We start from the raw sequence: 25,685 nt of genomic DNA, 5'->3' as shown, positions 1-25,685 counted from the left end.
TAGCAAGTTATTACGGACTAGTCTAACAGCAAGAAGACCATCTCAGCATCTGTCCTGCCTCCTTTCAGCTTTCTTAGCTCACACCAACGGGTGAAAGTCCGTCTGATATTTATTCTTGTCTGGTGTCTTGCTCGGCCATTCTGTTTTTTTCTCTTACTAAGAATAATAAATCGTATTTGTAACACACTTTATATTTTAACAAATCCCAAAGTGCTACAGATTGAAAGCAGGGAAGTGCTAAAAAGAACGCATTAAAGATTCTACAATTTTTGCTCCTTCTTATAGCTTGCTTGCTCTATGTTCATGTTGGTGCCGTCAAGAATTACGCTGTCGTGTCATGATAAATGTTACATAGCACAGTAGCGCGGGTAGGGAGCTGGAGTGGCAATAACAGAGATGCCATTCACCCTCTAAATATTACAATTACAGTGTGCCAGTGTGTTACATTTTGCAAAGCACATTTTTTGTCCTTGTTGATTTTTACAACCCCATGGCCCTCTACTATCTAGTGTTTTGCATTACAGTTTTAGCCCTAGAGGGTTGTATAAATAACAAGATTGCCAGTACTGTATTATCACTCTTGTGGGCTGTAATTAACATTGAACCCTCAAAGGCCAGTAGTGGTGCTTTGGGCTTTGTAGCAACAGGAGGGTTGCTATGACCTTACTTGGCATATACTGTATTACTCAATATATGATAGCATACCTCTGATCTGAATAAGACTGTCTGATGAGACAAACCCTCTCACATCCCCCCCATGCTCTTCATCATCATTCTCCATCACCATCCTTCTCCTCAATTCCTTTGTCACCTCTGTCTCATTAATGACCGGCCAATTAAGCTGCTCACCGCATTGTTAGTGGGGTGTTCAAAAACACACAAGGGTCAACGGCACTTGAAAAACATTGCACACTAATGGTAATTATAGTTTTGGAAAAGTCAAAGAGGTTGCGCATACGGTAGGTTTAAATGCCAGCATGGGGTAAAAAATTTTAAATGGACCTCGTCAACACATTTGCCTGTTATGTTTTCTTTGTCTGCCTTCCCCCTCTCCTCTTCTTTCTCTTTTTTTCACCCATCCTTTCCTCTGTGTTCTGGGGCTGCTGATTAAGTAGGGGTTGCTGGTAATGAGCCATGAGGACTAATTGGGAATGTCAGAAAAGAGGGAGACAGTGGGAGACATAGTGCTTTGGCATTTTCAAGTGCAATAAGTCAAACATGAAGAGAAGAGATGGAAAGATGAAGTTACAGGAATCCGTCAAAAATCAGAGAAATCATTATCTTGAAATAAGAGAACAAAGTAACTTTTAATTATTTAGTATTTTTATCTTCATATTTTAAATCATTGGCTAATTAAGGCCAGCTTATGATTTTGAAGGAACACTGAATGTTTCCTGCTCATGTAGTGAGATTCTTGCATTATTTTTTTTTTGGGAACGTGATGTCATTTTCTTTATTATAAAAAATATAATTGTGTTTATGACTACTGTTCTTGCACAAAAAATAAAATCACAGTTTAACAGACTAGACCACGCTGCTAAACCATTGCATGATATTGTAATGCACTAAAATTGTAAGTCACCCTGTTGAGCGAAGCAGAAATACATGATTTTTATTATTTAAAATAATAACAACAGTATTTCAAGTTGATTACACTACAGCTGTTTACACATTTAAAGAGTCAAGCAGACTCAGACTTTGACTGTTATTTTGAATCTGAGGTAGAGTGATTTAAAAAAACAGGCATGTCGACAGCGCACACTCGCTTGTCCTCTAACACACACACACACACACACAAATGCAAACAAACAGACTAAGTGAGCAAAGTGTGGAACGTAAAAGCCATAAAGCCATGATCCCTTGTTGTTTCTCCCACCCTTCTGTCTTTCTGCCTCTGTGTTTTTTTATATCACTCATTACAGTTTTGGCACCGCTCCAGAGACGATCATTAAATGAAGGTGCAGGATATATTTCTTTATTTATTCTTAAAAACTGAAAACACACATACACATTATTTAATCAAATGCGTTATTTTTCTATTAAGGCTGCATTATTTTCAACCTATGCCCTTAAAATTTCCCTTCACATTAAATTGACTGTCTTAATCAAACAATCAATCAAATCATGAAAAATAGCTTTTAAAGTTGTTTTTCTGTCTTCTCTGATATCATCTGAAGAAAACCCATCAACAAAAAAATGTTCAATGTTTTTTTTATGCGAAAGGAACACTTTTATTACTTTAGTATTTTAATATTTTCTTTATTTAAATAAAGATAAGATAAGTTAACTGTGATCAGTTGAGGGTGGCTAGTGTTAATCCTATACCTACATGATTTCTCCTAATACGCCCTGTGCAAAATCTAGAATTTTTAGATTTTTATATTAATGCTAAAATCATACCAGACTTCTTGCCTCCTCTTAGAAAGCTGATTAGCCCGGTACGGGCTTCAGTAAGCCTTCTCTCAAAAGTCCTCAGGCCTCTACAGTGATTTATGTGTGTGTGTTCGTGTGAGTAAAAGCGTTTGTGTGGAAGTCTCTTTGTCATCCACTTTGCCTTTTAGATTGCATAGCTTCATTACAGACATTAGTGCATTAACAAACAAAATCCTCTCAGCGCGCACATTAAAAACATCTCATTCCCACCTCGACGCACAATCAAGGCCATAAAACAATACGTTACAGCCCTGACTAATTACCAATGTGAAAACTTTCATAATTGAATAGCGCCCCTTACCCAATCCCACCTGGCCAGGGTGTATTAAAAGAGGCTGGTCGCAATTTGAGTTTGTCAAAGCAAACAAATTAGATAGTTTGCATGGAGCGATTTGTCTGAAGTCAGGTAATAAGGTGGGAATCACAACCACTTTGTTGTTTGGGTGTTTGCTAAACGAAATTCATTAGCTGGGAGAAAACTCTGCGGAGAGCATCACTAAATTATACTGAACCCCAGTTATGAACAAATAAATATACATCAAGCACGTACAGTAAAGATTAAGCTTTATGACCAAAAAATTATTGTAATTATGTTGTCAGATGTGCTGTTCACAATGTTTGCAGTGATTTTACTATGGTATATCTGCATGTCTGTCATGCCTATTTTATCAGCAGGTGTTCTCTTTCAGTGTATGGAATACTGCCAGCTCATGTGTGCCTGTTACTTTAAGACAGTGATGCATTAGGATGACTACTAGGCTAACAGGTTTCTACCTGTCTATAGGGTGTCTGCCACTGTTAGGCCAGCTGTGGCTCAGCAGCTGCGGATCGTCCCCTGATCACTGGGTCGGCGGCTTGATCCCCACTTCCTCCAGTCCACATGCTGAAGTGTCCTTGTGCAAGACCCCGAACCCCAAATTGCTGCTGATGGCTGGCCAGCACCCTGCGTTGTAGCTTGCTGCCAACAGTGTGGCAAAAGGTCTTTTTAAGCACTTTGAATGAAATCGCTTTATAAATGTAGCCATAACAAGAGAGAGTGGGTGAATTAAACGAGACTGAATAACAAGAATGGAGGAATGTCTGTGACAGGAGCGAAATTAAAGAACTAAAAAAGAAATAAGCCATTACAGCAGTATTAACCACTGGTTAATACTGCTGTAATGGCTTATTTCATTTTTCGGCCACTAGCAGCTGACAGACATACTGTCCTGACATATTACAAGTGTGTTCTTTTATATGTTTTATTAATATATAGAAGATGCCTACTTATACAGCCAGGAAACATAGAGACATGTTCTGAGTTTGTTTCCATTTGATTAAGTTCCAATATTCACTCTCCTTTTAGCTCAGAAGTTTTGCTGTTATTTCCTATGGGGAATTTGTGACTCTTTAGCTGCTAAATGTATGACTTTCTTCACCAGCTAGACACTTTAGTTAAAGAGTTGGGAGATAATTCTTTGTAAGCATGTAACTGCAAGTGATCCCTTTGACATTAGCTGTAGGCCAGTCATTTGATTCAGCGCTACTGTAATAAAATGACTAGTGGTGCTAACGCTAGTTCGGCATGAATGTATTTAAAAGAGCAGTAAATATTGTTTATTTTTTTTTGTATTTTATTTACCAGTATGTAACTCAATTTAAAATATGATTGTATTTTTATTCACCACATTTGCGTGACTATACAAAATATATATATTTCATATTTCTCTTCCATGTTTTATTAAGTGTTTATCTGTAAACAGTCAAGCTAAATGTCACTTAATTGAAACACAGAGTGCCAGAGAAAGACATGCAAATGCAAATAAAGCAAAAAGAGACTGTGACATTCACTTGACATTTACTATGGCTTTATACAATGAACTACAATTTCATTAGAAAAACAACAACAGCCGTTTATCACTGGGGAAGTCTCCTTTTAGGATTTTTATTGATTATGAAAGTACTCTTAATGACTAGAAAATGCAACTTCTCCTAGTTTTGTCAGCAGTCCTTGTGCATATTTCAACTAGACCGCAGCCATCATTTAGAGCACAAATCTGTGGGCTGATGAGAGACAGTGGGAGGGAGAAGTCAGTTACTGAGTGTTCATTTAAAACCTGACTCATACCAAAGCAGACACCTGAGTCTGGACCTGGTCTCAACCTTAAAAGACTTTCTCCTGTCTGAATTGGAGTGGCCTTGAAACTGGCTTTGACAGCTCTTAAAAATCCTGCTTGTTACGACTCTGACTTCACAGCCAAGCCTGAAAAATAAGCTTTTAAATTATGCCACAGTGGACTAGTTCACAGAAGACTAACAGGCTGCAACAGAATAACAATAATTGTGCTTAAAGTTGCAACAAGTGGAGAGAGCATCTGTTTTCTAAAATCACTTTAGCTGATGTAGTAGTTTCATATAGTCATACCTTAAAAAAATAGCAAATTGATGAAAATGGATTTGAGAGTGGGCCCTGCGACAGCCTGTAAGGTATAAAAAAAAATGTGTATAGCTTTACAATTAAGGGAAAAAAAGGCTGTAGCTCTCTCCAATCACATTGCAGTTCTGTCTGCAATCTTCCATTGAGCAGTTAACATGGAACTTTTCCATAATGCAGATGAGTGGAAGCCAAATGACAGAAAACTGAACCCATTAATCTAAATGTCTGAAAGGGGCAAAAGAGAAAAGGCAATGACATAAAGAGAGCAGGTTGATGCAACAAAGAAAGAAAGAAAGAACGAAAGAGCCATGAAGAGCAAAGGAAGTAAAAGGTAAAAAAAAGACATATATGACACACAAAAAATACAAAAATAAGGTGAAGCAGCATTCAAACAGAGGAAAAAGGGGGATGTGAAAGGAATAATCAAACACAGGGGTAAAATATTAAAACAAAGGGGATGGACAAAGGAGGAAGAGAGGGTCTTTGATGAGGATCAGAGGGTTGAAAGAAAAAGAGGGGGTAGAGAAGAGTAAGACAGCAAGAGAAAGAAAAAAAGAAAGAAAATTGCATGGAAATAAGATAGAAAAAAGAGTGATAGAAACAATAAAAGAAAACTGGAGAAAAGGAAAGACATAGTTGGAGAGGAAAGAGCAGGAAAGGTGTGAAGGGAGAGGAGACATCCAAAGAGAAACAGAGGAGATGAACAAAGAGGAAGTTATTATGGCTCAGCGGGAGCCAGATGAAAGAGCTGTGATGGCTGAGGCAGATGGAGCTCCTCTCCCAAATGAACAAGTCAGCCTGATGAGGAATGCAAAGTGAGATATAATCTCCTAGCAGGCTGCCATTGTACAAATCACACTGTGGCTGGACTTATTCGTTCCTCTGAAGTACCTTGTCAAGCAAATTCTCAACACATCCTCAACAAAATGGGTCATTCATCAGTCTCTCCAATGCGACACACATGACTATTCCTAAAACGATCCGTATGGGGGTTTTCTGGTCTGCCACATGTATGGTTAAAACCACTAAGGTAAGTTTAGGGAGGAGTAAGGGCTGGGGTTAGGGTTGTTGTGTAGCTGTAGGTCAAGATGAGAAAAAATTCAGCCTTCATGTTTAAAAGAAATGATGGACTGTTGATGGGAGACGTTGCATGAAGCAAGTCTGTGGTCGATGTTAAACACATAACAACAAGTATGTTGCTTTTGACCAAACGGTCGATGCCGATGTTTTCTATCTCCCATGCTACGAATGTTTAAAGTTCCCAAAAAAGGCAGTATAGTATTTAGTTTTTGTACAGGAAGTAAGTCATTCTTTTTTGTACCTTTACATCGAAGGAGTCCAGACTTTTTGCGGAAGGTTCCCAACATGCCCAAGAGGATATTTTGTCTGTTTTTAAGAACCCTTTAACAGCAAAAAAAAAAAATGGCCAGTAAGAAAATAAAAAAATGCGGCTGCAGGAGAACAAAGCCACACGCTACCTAAATGCCTGTCTGAAGAGATGGGTTTTTAGCTTCTTCTTAAAGGAGTCCACAAAGTCCAAAGACCTGTTGTTATTGGGAGGCTAAACCGAGGCTATTTCTTAGGTGAGAGAAACATGATTGACTCAACGTCCTAATGTGAAAGTCGAAGCTCATGGATTGGTCAAAAATAACACCGAGATTACGCAGACTAGACAGAGAAGATGGGGATAAGGCACCAAGGTTCCGCTTGATCACGCACAAGTGAAGGAAAACACACCAGAATCTTAGTGTCCTCGTGCAGAAGGACACAACAAGTAAACAGGGAATCAGCTTGAATTGTACTTTTGGTAAAGTACATAAATCCCTAATATTTGAGCAGTGGACAGAAAGAAGGCTCTGTGGTTTGACTCTTAACTGAAATGTTTTTCTTTAGACTTCTATCTTTACCTCTTTCTTAGGGTGTGCAAATGTGATAAACATCATGTAGAAAAAACACACTTTTAAAACGATAGATTTGGTAGAACAAAATACAGGAAATATAGGTTGTATAGAATAAGCATCGACAGCGGCCTCCATCCAGTTACAGTTTTTCCACTGCCAAACAGACTCCACAAGAGTATTTTACGAGTTGTTAAAAACTACTGTTCACCCATGGGATATTTTAATTTGGTTGCTATGGTGTCATTACTAGTAGTAATAAAACTAATCCAAATTATAATCATAGTAATATGTCGTACTCTTTCAGTAAAATTGCTTCATTTCAATCAGTTTTGCTACCCACAAATGTATGAGTCTCCATCCTGCAAGCTTTACACTAAATACTGGTAATGTATTTCGATTTTGTGGCGTATGAGAACGGTTCCTTCACTTCTAAATATTCCAGCCATATAAAACCAGTATAAATATATTAAACTGAAAGAGAATAGAACTTCATGGGGAATAAAGTACGGTTGTTTTGACACTAGTATTAGTGAAAAATCTAATTTGTGAAAATCACATTTGTAGTTAATATCACAATACTTTATATTTATGATAAATATATTTGTTTTTATCTAAATTTGTGTCAAATGAGTGGCGATTTGAGAGAAACACTAGCTTCCCCTTAAGGTTGAATATTTGTTATGTATTTAAATTCTGCAATTACAGAGCAAATCGATGAATGGTGAGGGACATTGTCATAATGCTGTATGAACGTGGGAGATAAACCAACACACAAATCAATATGTTTCAGCATCAAAGAAACCCTTTTACTTTCAGTAGATGATGTAAGTAATCTTTTGTTCAAAAACAGGGTTGGATGGGAAGACCAAAAGGGGAAGGGAGGATGCTGCTATTTCTCCCCCACAACAGACATGCATTTAGCATTAGTGCATCTAGAATTTAAGATTTAGAACTGAATAACATCCCGTGATATGACAGTGATAATAGACGGAAACATTTAGCATTTCACTGTTTTATATCGGTGAGTTCTGCCAGTTTTATCATCATCCCCACAGAGCCAATCAGCCCAAGGGTAGCGTTTCAAAACAAAAAGCCTCCCAAAAGTATAATGAATTACTGTATGCCGGATATGCCTGTATAAACAATACTAACATTAGTATCAGCAAAATTTGTGAAGGGAGATCTCAGATCTTCAGGGAAATTTCCACATTTGATGCACATATCCACACACAGACACAAAAATATATTTATGTGTAGGATAAGCAGTACTGCTAGGTAGTGCCAGGCAACCTGTTCAAGACTCAAAGGAATCTTTCATACTTACAGGCTAAAGATACCCGTTTCAAGTTACATTAAAACGCAACATTTAAGTATAATGTTAGTTTTTAACCAACTGATCGTGAAACTGAAAACCTCAATGGCATAACCGTATAGATAACCTGTAGCAACTTTAGTTTTTTTGGACAGTCTAAACCTCACTGATATTAATAACACAGCCAGGACTTCTCAAGTTTATTATTTGTCTTTTAGGTTAGCTCAGACTGAACATCCTGTTTTAACTAATAAAAGCTAACAAACTCTGACTACCTGAACTTTATTAAAAGTTCATAGTTATAATAGCGGACTGAAGAACTAAAAAAAAGCAGGAACACTCACCACCTCCAAACTTTCAGTCTTCTTTAAACACCTGTATGTGCGTTCTTGTTTTTCTAACAGTTTGTTGATGACAAACCAATAGGAAATATAATTTAATAACAACGTTCTCTTGGCTAAAGTAAATGACAAGCCCAAAATCAAAATTACCTCAATGTTTCAGCCAATAAACAACACCGTTTTCTCGACAGACACAATAACAAATATTTGACCAAATGTCTGGGCAGTGGGCTTGAAACTCCACATAAGCCTTGAAGTCATTACTTATTCAGGAAGTTTATTGGTGTGTTAATAATTGATTACCTAATTAAGGGGGGAAGTTGGGGAGATATGGGGCTGAATGCCTCTTTACCAGTGGGCTTTTGGTAAGTGCATGGTTTGGTGGAGCACGACAGAGAGGCGCCGATGAGAGTAACTTCTGACCAGTGCGTGAAATTCCTTTCCGTATAAATTGACCAGGGCAAGGGACACACTAAAGAGGAAAAGATGCACAGTGGTACCAACTAACAGTTATGTGCACCTATAATCACGTGAGGCTTTACGCTTTTAAAATCGGTGTTTATCTCAGAATCATTAACACCTTTGTAATATTTGTCTTTGTGGAGAGCTACCTGTACTGCCTTCAACTTTGTTTTCTTTGGCAGGTGTTGCAGTTTATTTTGAAATGTTTGTGTTAAGTCCTGTTTGTTTTAGTTTCACTGTTCTCAGGGCAGGAAAGCATTGGCAACAGCATGAAGAAGTCATGAAATCTATTTGTCAGTTCATTAGGGGAAAAAAACCCACTTATTGTATGTTTTTAAATCTGAATGTTTTTAAGAAAGTAAAACCCTGACCAAACCCCACATATGTATTTCCAAAATTAATTAAGCCACAATGAAACTTAATGTTTCCTGACAGGCTCCATTGTAGTCCAAAAATAATTAAATCACATCCATGAGCCCCACTGTAGTTTATTTCAGCTCAATCCCACATACACTGTTCTGCTGCAGGAAAGACTCAATAGAATCTCAAATGTGTATAAATCCACTGAAAACTGTTCCCAGAAATGAAAAATCTCAGCAAGCCATTTCTTACCTTCAGCCTGAACAGAACCAGCCCTAATCTATAATACCTAATATCAATAAGTGTATTTCTAAAGCTTGCAGGTATACACTGCAGAGCCTGCTTCTTCAAAATCAGTTTCAGGCACAGTAATCACAATTATTTATCTGCATTTTCTTTAAATATTGAATTAACTGAGACTGTAAAAATACTGTTTATATAAAGATATACTCTATATCAAAATATATAAATATAAATACTTACTGTAGTAGCCACTGTGATCTGTCATGTCTGGTGTTCATTATACAAGCACCACATTTTCATCTGTTAGGATTGTCATTCGTTCTTCTCCCCATTTCTCTCTCTTGTTTGATTGGTCACTTAAAGGATAAATCTGGTTATGACATTTTATATTTACTCATTATAAACAAATCCCATGTAAAGACCAAACCAAGAGTGAAAATGATTTTGTGTGCATCCATAGCCTCAGAGCTCCATTGTCGTCCGAAACCCATCAAACACAAGTTTCACTGGGTGTTGTGTTCCTTCACAAACCTTTTTTAAAAACATAACCACATATTTGTCAAACCTTTTTCCACCTTAAGTAGGAACATATGTGCTTGGAGCTGAGTGTAAGAAAAAAATAAAAAATATAGAAAATGACACCAGCCTCATCCTTTACATTGTAAACAAGTCATCATTTACAGTTATTTGCAAAAATACAGGAAGATAGAACAAGTACCTCAATAAAATAAAATGTGTTTCCAGACTGAATATGTGGCCTGGGAGGATTATGCACATTGAGAAATCTTGCCTCTAAGTACAAATTATGTAATGGTCAGAAATGATTTGGACTTATTTTGAGAATATTAGACAAAGGATTAGAGAACAGGCCTTTAATACACAGCTAGTAAAACTGACAGATGAAGGATGTAGGTGGATTGGGGGAGGGCATAGATTTCCAGCGCTATTATTAAAGAGAAGGTTATGAACAAAATGTTTTTTAAAAAATATATGTAATGCTTCAGGGAAGCTGAACCCAGTTATTATTCATTCTTAAAATGTTTTTTTCATCATATACTGTTCCTGACAATATAGGGTTTGTCATTTAGTACACCATGAAGCACAAAAATCTGTATTTGCTTTCTGAATATGTTGAGACAAAGTTTGAGTGGTGTTCCAAACAGTGATGGTTCTACCATCACCCTTTCTCTCACTCTCTCAGCAGGACTCGTTTTTTTTTAGAGTGCTTATTTCACTGTCAGAGCCAACGGATTCTCCTAGAGAGGCCTCTTAAGAAAGCTGTCTAATGCCAACCATTCATCATCTTGTTGGAAAACACATGCCAAGCCAGCAGATAAAAGTGGCATTCATCATTCCATTTATCGTACATGAACATAAATATCAGCCATTTGGGCCACACATTTTACTCTGCACGGCTTACAGTAGAAGCAATTCTTGAACGGGAGGCTCCAGTGAGACTGAGATCAGTGTTTTGCATTGTGCTTTACCCTGGGGTGTCTTAAAGATTCTTATTTTCTCTTTTTTGATGTGTGTATTTACGGATTTTAGTACATGCACACCGAATATAGTGTCATTAAACAATAATAATATGGTTAGATTTAAAATGTGGAAACATTACCCATACCAGAGGCCCTGAAACTAGAAGTTAACATAGAATTGAAAAGATGTTTTAATAAGACATTATCATTTCATTTCCCTCCATTTCTGCCTTCCAATTCCACTTGTTGTGAAAATAAAACAGATTAAAATGTTAATATAAACAGTTTAAAACAAAAAGAAGGAAAATAAAAATGAGTCTTGGCAGAATTTCTTGTCTTGCATCTATAATAAAGTCAAATAATAAAAAGATGCACCAACATATAAGACGGAGTATACTTTGTTACTGAAGACATTACATTTTATATTTGCAGCCTTTCTAGCTCATTCTTTCCTCAAATATCCAGATGCACAGAGCTAAAAGAGAAGTAGGCCATCTCCCAGCCAGAGGCAGCTGGATGCAGTATTTAAAAAGCGTTACTGTACAGTACAGTACAGTAATGGGCATGCTGGGATCACTGTATTTAAGATCCCAGTGAGGGGCCCTGAGGGCTAAACTTTTTGTTATCAACAACAGAATGCAAAATACCAGGCTTTGATCAGCGCTCATTACATTTGCGCTCTATATGTTGATTTAGATTGTCCAAAATCTAAATTACAGTACAAGCCCTCAGCATGTATGGAGAGAATTGTGCATTCTGCCAATGAAGGGAAACATTCCCAAAGTGCATCTACAAATATAAAAATAATACAACTGTTCATAAAAGAGGTATGAGCTCCAGGTAGTGTTTTTCCACATATTTAAATGTAATTTTGTTTGCATTTATGCTAAGTAACGTGTATTATAAATATACCTCATAATGTTCTCCGCTTTAAAGGTTTACAAAAAAAGATAAACTGGCTTCCGATCTGTGTTTATAGCCCATTATGGAAATGTTACAACAACTCTACATAGTAGATAAGTGTATAGCAAATCACCATACATTTGACACAAACAAAGACACGGATGGGAAAAAGTCCTGCCTAGTCATCATCCAACTGTGGCAATTTTAGGTTATCTGTAGTGTGCTTTGTTTTTTTTTGTACAATATCTGAAGGCTATAATACCACATTTTAAACTTGTATGTTAAATAAATATGTTTGTAGTTCATTCAACATATTTAGGTTTGACCATTTTCTTACCAAAAATGTTTCAAATACACTTCAAGTAGAGTTCTCCACATTTGTTTATTATTTTCCAAAGCGCCAAAGCTTTCAAACTGAAGTGGACGACATGGAATTTAAGGTAGACATCTGGGCCATGGCGGGCATTAAAAGTCCTACACAAACATTTAGTGAATATAGACTATTTACAAAGACTCTATCTGTTAAGAGCTATTGACAGGCTGACATTTGATCATTACAAAAAGGCCAATATCAGCTTCATGTCAGTCTAACCCTATTGTAAATTGTCTCTGCTCACCTTTTCAATTAAGATTTAGACACCAACTATTTGACGTACAAATTATAATTCAGAACATTTGTGTAAAAAATGAGCAGAGGAGGGAAAGACTCTTGGGAAAATCGTTTAGGTAGTTTCAGTTTTTGGAAACTCTTGAACTCTTGATCCAAACCAAAGATTATAATGATGATATCATAATGCTTGAATGTTATAACACTTAATTCATCATGTTCTTTTTAAGTTCAGTGTGGACGGATCTGATGTTATTATTAAATAAAAAGGTCAATACTGTGCTGATTGATTGGGAAATGTGTGTATTAGTATAGCCCTGACCAATTAGGCATGACAATACATTGATTGCTTGATTTTATCCAGCAAAATTAATGTATGTAGTAATAAAGAAAACAACAAATAGGAATGGAACAGTGCACCACAGTAGAACATTATCCACAGATATCCAGAGATACACAAACGTGAGACAGTCTTAAATGAACCAATCAACAGAAACTGAATAGGTTAATTATCCAATTTGTTTGATTAATCATTATGATTAGAAAACCAAATTAGTGACGGGGAGGCATGATGAAAAATCTGAGCTTTTCAGTGTGAGCAGCAACAGATCAATCAATACTCATTGTATAGGTTAATAGTTGCACTAATTGCCCAGAAGCGGCTGATGGATGATGTTCAGGAACATGGCAACGATGACAACATGACAGGAACATCTTGTGATCTCGACAGAGATATATGGAATAGAGGGGAAAATGAATTTGACGTGTACTTAGATTTTTCAATTCGGCCCATGTCCCATCAGCTAATACGGAGGAGGCGGGGTTTACGACCTAGCCAGCCTACTGGGGGGCGAATGAGATGTTTCGTATTCACTGTCATGTCGTCCATCTTTATATACAGTCTTTGGTCAGCGCTCACCACAACCCAAAACTTCAAGATCTGTGCCGCTACATAAAGTAAGGCTGCCTCAGCTGTGGGAAAATGACAAGAACCTGGTTAAGCAGAATGATTCTGCATAAACCAGCAATTAAAATGAGTTCTTTCTTAAATTAAATTAGAAAATGCTTCTACGGCATGTGTGATTCTACTGTGAGCTGGGGACAAGACACTGAATGAACACCGGCATGAACAACAGACTTAAACTTTTCAAAGCACAAAGTGGGATGGAATTAAAATCATCAACCAGGAGGAGCCAGTGAATGGCAGAAATAAAGATCTGAGAACATTAATTTCCGACAGTAAAGACCACGTTTAAAATGAGACAGGGGATAGAACCTCCCTCATGACCACTTGGCGTGAGCCAGATCATTTGCTGAAGAACACTTCAAGGTGGGGTTGGTGTTAGATTACTTTGTTAGACATCAGATTTGTCAAGATGTTTCATTCTCTGAGGGTTGGACTGACTGACATTGCCATTCCCTAAAAGGCTAAAAGGCAGCTAAAAGATTATTCAAAATACAAAAGGTCTGTTGATGGTTTTGATTTGCAACATTTTACAGAAAAAGCTGACCTGTAGTATAAACTGTAGAACCAATTACACAAGTACTCTAAAGACCTCATCAAACAATACATTTTCTGGAGGAAAAAGTGCATGCAGATAGATGGTTTGATAGACTGATTGATAGATGGTTGTGATTTTTTTTAAATGAACGCCCAGCTTACTGAGTGACAGGTCAGGGAGAGATGAGAGATGATAATGATTTTTTAATGATGGTTGTGAAAGGCACCCCATTTGCTTCTCATGTAAAGTGCTTTGAGAGAGAGAAAGAGTTATGTAGAGAGAGAAAGCAAGCTCAAGAAGACACGAGTCTGACAAGCACAATTGGCGCAGCCCTTATATTCAGCAGATCAGCATAACCTTACAAGGCCTTTCCCCTTCGGTCCTTTCACTTCTTGAGTATACTATTGTGTGATATAACAACTTGAAAAAAAGGTTATGCTACATACTACTTACATTTTTGTTATAAAGTTGGAGTCTAAAGTACAGCAGTGTGCTCCAATGTCAAAAATGATTTTTTAAAAAGTCAGTTTCAGTTTTACAGACTGTTTCTCAGCAGGTGTCCTATTCCACCTTACAAAAAGGAGGGAAGAAATACAATAAGGGTGTTTACAGAGAGCAAAAAAGAATCTAAATGAGCAGAAAAGAGTGGGTAAAGAGAGGATGAGAATTTCATAGTTAATTAGTGGTGATCACATTAGATGTTATTAATAGCAATAAACAAATTCATGTATCTTAGAAAAGGATCTGTTTTTATAAGTTTCCAACATTATAAATGTAATTAGTACTGTAAGGAGGGTATAGGTTGATGTTGAATTGACTGTCCATGGATGAAAATAGTGGAATTACTATTTTGATTGAAGTTACACAGCAGAAAAATATATTTCACACAGGATAAAATAAGCCGTGCTCTGCCTACATTTAGAGCTAATGACTGACCTGAACAGAAAGGAAGTGTACATTCAATATATCATGAATTCACATCTTTCTGAATGAGGTTAACAATAGAAACAAATCAGTCATGCTTGTGGTCCATTGAAATAATGATACTTAGAAGGCTTTCAGCTTCCTAAAGTTGGTTATTATTACTCATCACATTAGTGAAATATTGACTAAAATACATTTTGATAAATCCTAACACTGGGGATTAGATTATAATGATTTCATCTAATGAAATAATGGTACCTCACCAGAAATATATCAGTTAAAGATCACCCACTTTTTTTCTAGACAGTGGAGAAACTAGAAAGAGCTGCAGTGTCATAAATCATGACAACACGCCAATGGAAAAAATATAAACAAAATAAATTAATTATTCAAGCAGCCTAGTCATCTGTTGCAGATGCAGTGGCATTATGACCTAAAACAAACAACATATGGAAGGAGACTGCAAAGCAGCTGAACAGAGTTACATTCTAGCAGACAAGGGTGTGAATAGTTTGAGAAAGTGGCCCGATTAAAAACTGCATCACAGCGTGCGCATGGTGCCAGTGTGGGGGAGTTGTTTCAGACAGGGGGCAGTGACATGTGCAGCAATGAAACTGGTCATTGGACAGATTGTTTCTCCTCAAACCACTTGCTTCCTTCTGAATCCAGATTTTTTTGGGAGCTTTGCATTTTGTTTGCGCTTCAGTCTTTAGAACAGCGGATCAGCGGTCACAACACACGCAGCCCAATTTACAGTTGGTTTCATAAATAGAAGTGAGAATTGACGATGGCTAAATTACAAAACCACTACAAATTGCTCTGATTGAGCAAGATGTTCTTTGGACGCAAAAACAACTTACTGAAACAAAGTTGTTAAAATACTAATAACTGTGTGAAGTTCCATCTATTAAAGAGAAGTTACAGTTTCATGCAACTGCTGTCTTATTTTTAGATTTCCGGCCTTTATTCCTATCAGTAATGATTAGAGGTACTCAGCTAAGTGCTAAGATCTGGGTATGCAGCTGCACTGCTGAGTCAAATGGGATAGAAACACGAGTAATCAGACAAATCACCCACCGCAGTCTAAAGACCTACTTTCTGGTTTACATTTGACCTACCATACTTACCATTATTACTACTTCATACATAATACAATAATACATATTATATAATTACCATAGAACATGTTTACAAGAACGGATTATTAATGATATTTTGGTGCACTACTTTCACTCCAAATAACTGTTATAATAATATGGCTAAACTGCTGTAAACTTGTTTACAACCTGTCTGATTGTGTGACCGCACATTTCTTGCCCATTGGATAATGTCGCTTTAAACTTTGACGATAGACAATAGAAATGATGCCAAAACTACAATCTACCACAGCCACTGTGTGTCCATGTGTGTATGCTTGTGTCTGTGCATGCATACCTCTGTGCTTGTGTCTTTCTGTGAATTCCAGTGGAGATGTCCAATGCTAGGAGTCCTCTGGCTCTGTTTCATTACAGTGGGGAGCAGCACTCCAACTTTGATCAGAGAAATCTGTAAAGCGAAACAAAAACATGCACAAACAAGTTCAGATGCTATAGTTCAATGTATAGTCAAGAAAAATACTTCATGACTTAAAGTGGGCTCTGGAGGCGGTAATGTTCATTGCACCAAATAATAGGAACGTGTTGGAATGGAAATACACATTTATAATTTGGCCATTCCAAAACACCTGACTGGAATTTAAAAATGTGTTTGTTTTGCCTCTAGTTGGCACTAGAGTAAATGCTGTGGGGTCATTCTAATCAAAAGGGTCCATCCGACTGGGGAGTACGTTTACAGTATACTAAGCAAAATTCACGGCAGAAGTGAACATATTTGGACAAGTGGTGGGGTGGGGAGGGATATGTGTTGCAAAGTTTGACAGGTCGCTGTGACTTGCCAATCACAAGGTAGCCACACCCTAAAGCATCCCCCGCTTTATCGTCTATTTTCCTCTAAATGGCACCATAAATTACAAAAAAATTAAAACCATCTATGTTAAAGAAGACTTGAAACTAAAACACATTCAGACATTTGCAACCAGTGGAGTTGCCCCACGCAGACCATTACAAAGAAGGCAGGTTTAAGGTACTTCTGCATTTGCTTCATTTTTTAGACCTGAAGGTTCCCTCTTGGATGCTAAACTCCTACTGTAGGTACCAGGGGACTGTACACATTGTGTTTGTGTATACACATGTGCATGCATTTCTAGGACCCCATGGTGTTATTTAGAATTATAATGAATAATCAATAATAATGTGTAAATCATACAATAACCGTGACCACATTTCTACTAACACATGATCACACACACATTTGCATGTGAGCAGGCCAGTAAAATGTGTAATCAGCCTTGTCTCAAGTACAAGTACAGGACACTGGAGACTGGGGTTTGCATCCTGCGTCCCACACTTTGGTTAAGGGTAGGGAGAGATTGTTGCTTTGGTTGAATACTGATGAAAAGAAATAGTATAGTGAAGGAAAGCTGGAATTTACAGAAATGTCTTAACAACTTTTATGTCATTAGGAGCAAGCTGTGCCCACAGCACGCAATAATAAAATATCTAAATTTCATGCAGACAGAAACTCCTTTGTCAGAGTTTAACTCTCCAGAGTGCTACGATTTGTAACTCCTGTACTCTCTGAACTTGTACATGTAAGCTCGAAGTAATAAATGAGTAGATTCAGGAGTGTCCAGACACGTATACCGCAAATCTATAGTGAGTATGTCATTGTATTTGATTGGTTTTAGACATAGTTTAATGGTCAAATGGAAAGTGTTAGTCGCCTTTTCCTTTCTTGAGTGTAACGCATAAACACGCACATGGCTCAGTGGTCTAAGTATGTAATTGAAGGTGACACAAATACGGGCGACTGGCACATCAATAACTTTTACAGCTCCTTAATTTGTACCAGCTAATGGCAGACACACATACATAAATTAAAGAGATCACTTGTCTAGGGCATTGTCATACATTAGCACACACACACACACCAGCGGGTGAGCACAGAAAGCTTTTATTTTAAAAAAAGGAAAATTAAACACAAAGAGTGACAGAGAGCTGTCAGTCCAACCAGGAGAACAATAGCAGTGATGCAGAAACACTCCAGATGTCACCTCTGCGTGTGTGTGTGTGTGTGTGTGTGTGTGTGTGTGTGTGTGTTCATAGTGTTAAACAGCTATGAACACACACACACACACACACACGCAGATGTGTTTGCTTGCATGTGCATGTCTAAAAAAGTGTGTGTATTTTTGAGAGGAAAGGGAGGAGGGTAAGATCTTGTTTGGTCCCCTCTGTCCTCAAATGCTCTTTTGGGATCCCCTCCACCATCACACACACACACACACACACACACACACACACACACACAAACATAAGCACATACAAAGACACACACACAGACACTCTGTCAGAGTGCTTCACTTCACTCTTCTGGGTCACTGGTAGGTCTCACACATCATGCACCCATCAAACTGTGAGCATGAATGTGTGTGTGTGTGTGTGTGTGTGTGTGCGCCAACACATCTCTTTGAGAGAGCAACTGAATGGAAGAGTGTGTATACTGGTGTCTGCACAAGTACTTTACAATACAGTACTGTTGGGATCAGGTACGGACAGGTTTGGATATCAGCAAAGATATTTTAGAAATACTAATAAAATTAATATTACAAAAAGTATTAATAAAGACAGATAAATATAGGGCACCACCTTGAAATCAGAGACCAATAGCAAAACTTGAAAATGTACTTAAAAATGTGTTTTGCCCGCCTATAAATGCCAATATTTCAACACTAACAATAATAAGGTGGACAGTGATCTTAGCATAGATCAGTGATCAACATCTTCAGCTAACAAACCACTAGCATCTATTCTAAACAAAAATAAAAGCAAGTAAGTATGACTGTGTGTGAGACAATAGAGGGGGAAGAGCGAGGAAAATGGTGGATGTCACCACGTGGGGGTCACGTCACAAACTGGGCAGGCAGGCCCAGAGCCAAAACGGCGGATACGCTCGTTCTGCTTTCACCAAAATTGTGAAACTTTTAAGGTTGTAATTGCAGTTTCAGACCTAATGTCTGCCCCGATCCGAAGCCTCTAATTTTAAATCGCTCTTGGTAGTGATTATAATGCATCAGTCCATTGGATAAAATGTCTTTTTTCTGGGCTCACACTCGCTGATCCTTAAGGCGGAAGGAAACAGCAGAGTCGACAACATGGATCGAGAGTCATCCTCCTCTAGATACGAATGGTGTAGTTTGTATGTTCTTCTGCAGGGATGCAATTTGTTTGGACAACACAAAACAAAAGAAAAACAGTCCGCTTTTGACCGGCGAGGTAGACCTTCACTCAGGAAAAGCGCTGTACGGTGAAACACCTCCTATTGCTCCAGCAGTGGGCAGCCAGTCGCAACTGATGCGTTCTCCTTTCACGGCTGCTGTGATATCATGGCCGCATCTCTGAGGTTTCCTCTACCTGCGTGAGAGCTCGGCCAATAGAAACCCAGTGTTTTGGTTTCAACTTAAAATGCTTACGAAGTGTCTTGAAAATGTCTGAGAAGAACGAGAGCGCAAATAAGTTCCACGCTTTCCGCTAATGAACTTGAAATATTGGTTAAAGAAAGTGACGCAGATTTTCAAATAGCATCAGTCAATCACACAATCCTCCCCCATGGAGCTATTTGAGGAAGTCTTAGTTAAATAATACCGTCAGCTAAACAAAATCATCAATTGATGTTCACTGACACAGTTCTACCAAAAGTCTGTTACCATGGAGTACAGGTGCAGACTAAAGAAACTTGTGTACAACCACACCAGAGGGTTCCAGTCAAACTGTGGGGCAGCATGGTTTGTGTGCAGTTCATGACCCGTGTATACACTCAAGATAATACATGAACATATTTCATCGGAAACGTTACTGGTGGCATTCTGGCATTATTAACAAGAACAGGGGAAAGATAAAATGTAAACTCAATCTGCCACACATTTCCCCTCGAAGGGTGGAAGATGACAGGCACACTTTTTGAAATTTATTTTATCAAATGTTTTACCTATTTGCATACAGGTGGTCACAATCCCTTTAGCCACGCCTACATGAATCAGTCCACCTGTATTTCTCCTGTGTTCATTAAAATGGGCAGCAGTCTTGTTTCCATTGAGGATTATGCAGAAACCAGCAGTAAATAATTGCGAAAGTAGACTTGCATGGTAAGAGGAAGGATGGCGAGTTCATTTTAAGATCAATCAGTGTCTCTCCCTACAACTACTCTAATTCATCTCTCAATTAGAAAAAAAAATCTGATATGTAATAATGATATGGTTGGCCGCTTTAGTCACAGTACAATGGACCAGACCTGCTGTGATGCACAATGGAAGTAAAATACAAATTCAATATCAAGACAATGACAGCAGCGGTGAGGTACAAAAAATAGGTGGAAAATCATTTTGTTATTGCATTGTGGTTTTGTGGCATTGAATTGAGAGCCCATGTTGAATGAACTAGGGCAAATGCTTTAATTTTTAGGTTTTGGCAGCCATCATTGTATATAATCAATATCAAAAAAATATACCAGAGTTACTAAACTAAACAGAGTAAAAAAAATACATAAATATATATAAAAAAACATAATACTGATAATAGCACAGGGCTCTGTTTCTATCTGATAGTATAATTAAACATAATAAATAATCATGCTGTCAGGGTTCAGTGCGTGTTTTCACTTGTCTATGTCTTGTGTTGCTAGAAGTTGCCCTTGATTACTCAGCCAAAGATGAGATACAACATGAAGCAGATTGTCTTTTTTCTCAGAACACAATCAGTTTCCTTTGAAGGTAAAGCATTTCTTTTGATCTACTGAGTTGTAGCTGGATGTGTTGAATAAAACAACATTTGAAATCATTACAGCCGTTTACCTTGGAAGCTCTTTTTGTTGTGACACAAAGGAGCCGAGAGACTTTCTGCTACCATGGTGGGAGTCTTCTAAAGTCCTCCGAGAGCATGCAGAACAAACCAACCAAAACAACAGGCGACAAGCTGTACTGTATGTTGAAATGATTTGCTCTTGTCAGGGCTGTGCAATATTTAAAGTTATTGTTGGAATTTCCACACACATTTTGCCAGTTGATCTGAGTGATTAATAATGATACAAAGGGTCATGGGCGCGCAGGTGTAAGCACCAACAGTGCGTGTGCATGTTATCGTCGCCGCCTTGATGACAGAGCAATTCCCCTGGATCTCTGCAACAGCCTGGAGCCATGACTGAGCAGGGGAGCGAAGCGGCCCCAGCTCGTCCCTCCACATGTCCCAGTGCTCTCTGCCCTCACCCTCCCGGACACTAGGACAGTCCAGAATGAGGCAGGGGACCTGTGTGGCATAATCTATCACAGGCATCTGTCAGCCACGCGCTCACAAATGGTATGCCAGTTGGTACCATTAAACTAGGATAAACTGCAGTCATACAGATAAGAGCCCTACAAAGTCCCTCTAGAGGCTGCAATATTCATTACACCCCAGAATGATGAAGTGAAGTGACAGAGCATTCAATGACATATTGATGATTTTGCTACAGCCTCTTTACTAGTGATGCTAAAAATGTAAGGTTTCCCCCTAATGGTGGGACTGTTTAATGGTTAGGATGTCAAGAAGAAGAATTACTTTATTAATAGCCTTTGGGGGGAATTCATCTTTACACTCACACACTTTGTTTTTAGAAGAAGAGTGATGGGCCGGCACAGTGTAGCTCCATAAGGATTTAGGGGTTGCTCAAGGGCACCTAGGCAGTGCCCCAAAGATGAACTGGCACCTCTATAGCTGCCAGTCCACCTCCTTATTGATGCTGGACTCAAATCCATATAGACTAAACTACTACTTTATATCAATAGCGATTTTCGAGACGCTTTGTGACGGATGAAAGGTTTCACTTGATGGTGACACTAAACGAAAGGTCATCGTCAACACAATCAGTACAAATTATCCAGTAAGGACCATGAATGACAACAACATATGTCTAGTAACTTGGCCAGTTTCAAAAAGATGGACATATTGAGCAAATACTACACAGCAAGATATTAGGAAATTAGTAAAAAAAAACATGGCTTATCCTCCACATATCAATCAACTTAAGAGCCTGGCGCTGCGCTGGTCAATTTGACGTGAAGATGTTCCTGTTAATGACTCTTGAGTGTATTCTGTTTTCTTTGGTCTGAGGGCCACAGCACTGGACTAACTTATGCAACACATTGTTCTCTTCAAAATTTGGATGGTAAAGTTCCAAATTGTTCCACAGTCCGATTATATTTTATTACTTAAAATAAACGTATTCAACAACTGCAAGAATCATTAAATCAGCTTGTTAACTTGTTTCATGGGTTTACAAGAAATTAAATTCTACATAAGCTGCCATTTGTTTGCAGTGAAGATGAGGAAACACGAGTGTAAGAGAGATAAATGTTCTTAAGGCTCTTAAGACACATTGCGACAACGGCACCGCAGCAGTCTGAAACCCATTATTTCCAATGTACTGCGCCGTGCCACAGCGGCTTTTCGCTGTGTTGAGCAAAGTGGTTGACGCAGCACAGCATGCTGCTTGGCTGAACTTTGGGCGCGAGCGCAGCTCAAATTGCGTTGAATCTGAAAGGGCCTTGAAAAGGGTCAAGGGGAGTAAAGAGAGGGAGAATGAAAGAAAATTGAACAAGGGAAGGAAACAGTGGAGGGATAAAGGGAGGAAATAATGGAAAAAGCGTGCGGAACAAAGAGAGAAAAGGAGGACGACAGAGAGCAAAAGAGGTTAAGGGATGGAGAAAGAGAAGAATGGAAAGCTACAATACAAGGTAGTGAGGAGGAGATGAAAGGGTATGTGAAAGAGCATGGAGCAGATGGGGCAAAGCGAAAGAAAGTAGAATAAAGAGGTTGGGAGATGAGGGAAGTGAAAAGGCACTGTTTGCCCATTGAAAACTAAAGCAGGAGTGAAAGAAGGGAAAATCAAATGAAGAGCGGAAGGAAGCAAATAATTAGGAAATTGATTCAGGCACCTACAAAGGAACAGCAGAAGGTGACAGCAACTATATTATCCGTTAGACGGCTTAAACTGTTCAAATGTGATGACAGAATAATTTGGGGGAAGGGTTGGCACTGAAGCAGAAAAGCATGTGTTGTGTAAAATATAAGCTCCCCGTATCCTTATAAGGATTAGGTAGGTGGGTAGGTGGAACAAAAAGAGTTATTAATTCAGGTGTGAATGTGTGCGTGTGAATGCCACATCTGGAGGTGTTCTGGCTCACATTGTGATTGAATTTCAGTCCGGGTTAAAGGCATTACGATGTATCTCCATACCTGAACATCAAGTTTTGTCGTTAGTTTGGAAGTTGTTCTTTGGCTACTGTGTGTCCCCTCATTGTCGTAAGGTTGCTAAAGCTGGCACCGCATGGTAAGGGCCTTGTGCAGTATAGAAATGGGGGTGACTTAAAAGTTTACCACCCCACCTTGGTCACAGTGCTTCCCACAAAACTGTGCATTACGCCAAACTGTGTTCACTGTTCCTTTGACAGAGCTGCTTAAAGCCCCTTTTTCCCCTCACTCAGGAGCTCTCACTGTGATAGAATAGGGAACTTTAGGTATCCGGTTACACAGTGGCGGTTTGGTAACGTGCTAAATTGTATATCATTGTTTGGATGGTAACGCTTCAGTCCAGTGAAAATGCCTTTTTGTCTGGTTTGGGTCTCAACCAATCACAGTCAGATGTGATGCCTTAGTGAAAGTATTTCCTTTTCATTGACTAAATTTGGTTTGGCTGGCTGATGATGGCAAACGGTAAACTCAATTCATAGCTTCAAAGAGTCCTTCCAATAAACTGTGGGTGGCATGTTTATACCTTTGTTACACATTTTCAATATGATAAAATTTGCTAATTGCTACATATTTTATGTTTTTATTACATTTACATTATATCTATACGATAGAGGGAGCCTGATATTCTTACAGAGACTCACAATGTCTTGACGAACAGGTAATCATGTGAGTGCTTCTTTCACTTTCATTTCCCTCAAGCTTAATGTCTCTGCCTTAAACAAATACACAAGTACTTAAACAGCTCGACACATATTTGAATTACTTTTGCATCTGGAGGGAAACTGCTTGACATTAAGTCTGTAAATGTAAATGTGTCTGCATGGCTAATAGCAAAGGACTATTTGCCTGCAGCCTTTCTGGCTCATCCAGCAGAAATAGTATGTGTAATTATCAGACTTTATTGGTGTATTTGCTCTGTAGCAGTACTGGTGAGGGGTTCTACCTTGAGTTTAACTGCCCAACTTTCTCCTATTACAGATAAGCCACCCTCCGACTCATGCTTGGCTAGTATTTATTTTATTTTCACCTGTAACATCTACTGTTCATCTAAAACAAATATTACAAAGAACAATGAATGTACAAACACAAAATATTGAGTGCAAAATAAATGTACAAGCACATACCACATGCGCCATCTAACCAGAAATTTTGGAGCTGTCACAATCTTTTAATGTCGCACTGATATTTTCTGGAAAGGCAGCACATTTTCTAGGACAGCTACAATACCTAACTTTCTTCTCTTGTAACTATTTGTCATTGTACTGTCTTTATTTGGTGTTACAGTAATGGAGGACTTTTGGTTTCTACCATGTTTGTTCCATATGTTCTCTATGCACTTACTGCACAGCTGTGTTTCCAGCAGCAGGTATGTTGTTCATAAATTAAATGCAAATGAGTCATGAGACATAGTAACTATATGGGTGAAAGTATATGTAAGTGATTGTCATGTTAATCATGAGTCTTTTCAACTTTAGGCACTTGTTTTCTGATTTGTTTAAATAAATATTTCACTACTTTGAATGTTAAAATAGCTACAGATATGTATTTGATTATCCCAAATGTGTCTTTATTTCAGAAGCATTTTGTGTTATATTTTCTTTACATCCCGACAGCAATCAATAAATCAAATGCTCTGAAACAAAAATGAAGTCATTAGCCTACCTACATACCTACATACCTACTTGGCTGTCCCAGATGTTCTACCAAATTCTGATGACTCTGGAGAGGGAGGCAGGGCATAGACCAGCATGTTTTCAGCAAGGGAGGACAGGTCCAGTGTCATTCTTTACTTCCAGTCAGTCCCTGACTGACCTCTGACATTTTTTTCCTCCTCAAAAATGCAATTGCAACACTGTAGCCATTCGACCCATTCTCAACATAAAAATCAGCAACTGATTCTGTTTTAATACCGAGACTTTAAAGAATGTATAAACACTAAAAGATTTTATTCTCTTTAAGTAATGCACCTTCAGGCAAGTCACCTCTCAACTCTATGGTTCCATGTCCATCTTGTACGTATGTGTACAAATATCCACAGAGTCTGACAGTCTTTTTCTTATTTTGTGTAAGAACTAAATATTAGTTTATATAATACGAGAGAGATTTTTTGTTTCCGAGGATAGTGCGTGTATGTCTGTGTCTGCGCTTGTGTGTGTAAGTCACTGTTAGTGATAATAATTGATTTGACAGAGTCTAGAAGTTAAGTGTCAGCTAAAATGAGAGTAAGGCTGAATGAACCCACCATGCGCACTCACATCCGCATAGTAACACACACACACCGTCTCTGCAGGGTTAAGTAGAGTTATTTGAGCTTGCTTTCATCATCACCGACACCTGACACACACATGCATACAGAATCTCTCCTACATACACCCCCCCCCACACACACACACATGCATACAGAATCTCTCTTACATACACC

General features: G+C 38.3%; 1 protein-coding gene across 8 annotated transcripts in view; it reads right to left on the bottom strand.

The window, feature by feature from the left end:
• Window positions 1-25,685, bottom strand: part of tenm3 (teneurin transmembrane protein 3) — an 818,277-nt gene that overhangs the window by 561,396 nt on the left and 231,196 nt on the right. For all 8 annotated transcript variants that reach the window (XM_046046662.1, XM_046046670.1, XM_046046663.1 and 5 more), the window contains exon 2: window positions 16,317-16,427. The gene's annotated coding sequence lies outside the window, so the exon portion shown is untranslated. The remainder of the gene's footprint in view (window positions 1-16,316; window positions 16,428-25,685) is intronic.

Source organism: Micropterus dolomieu, linkage group LG04 (assembly GCF_021292245.1).
Source record: "Micropterus dolomieu isolate WLL.071019.BEF.003 ecotype Adirondacks linkage group LG04, ASM2129224v1, whole genome shotgun sequence".
NCBI classification, from domain to species: domain Eukaryota; kingdom Metazoa; phylum Chordata; class Actinopteri; order Centrarchiformes; family Centrarchidae; genus Micropterus; species Micropterus dolomieu.
Note: the sequence above shows the minus strand (reverse complement) of the source record. Positions and strands in the feature narration are given on the sequence as shown.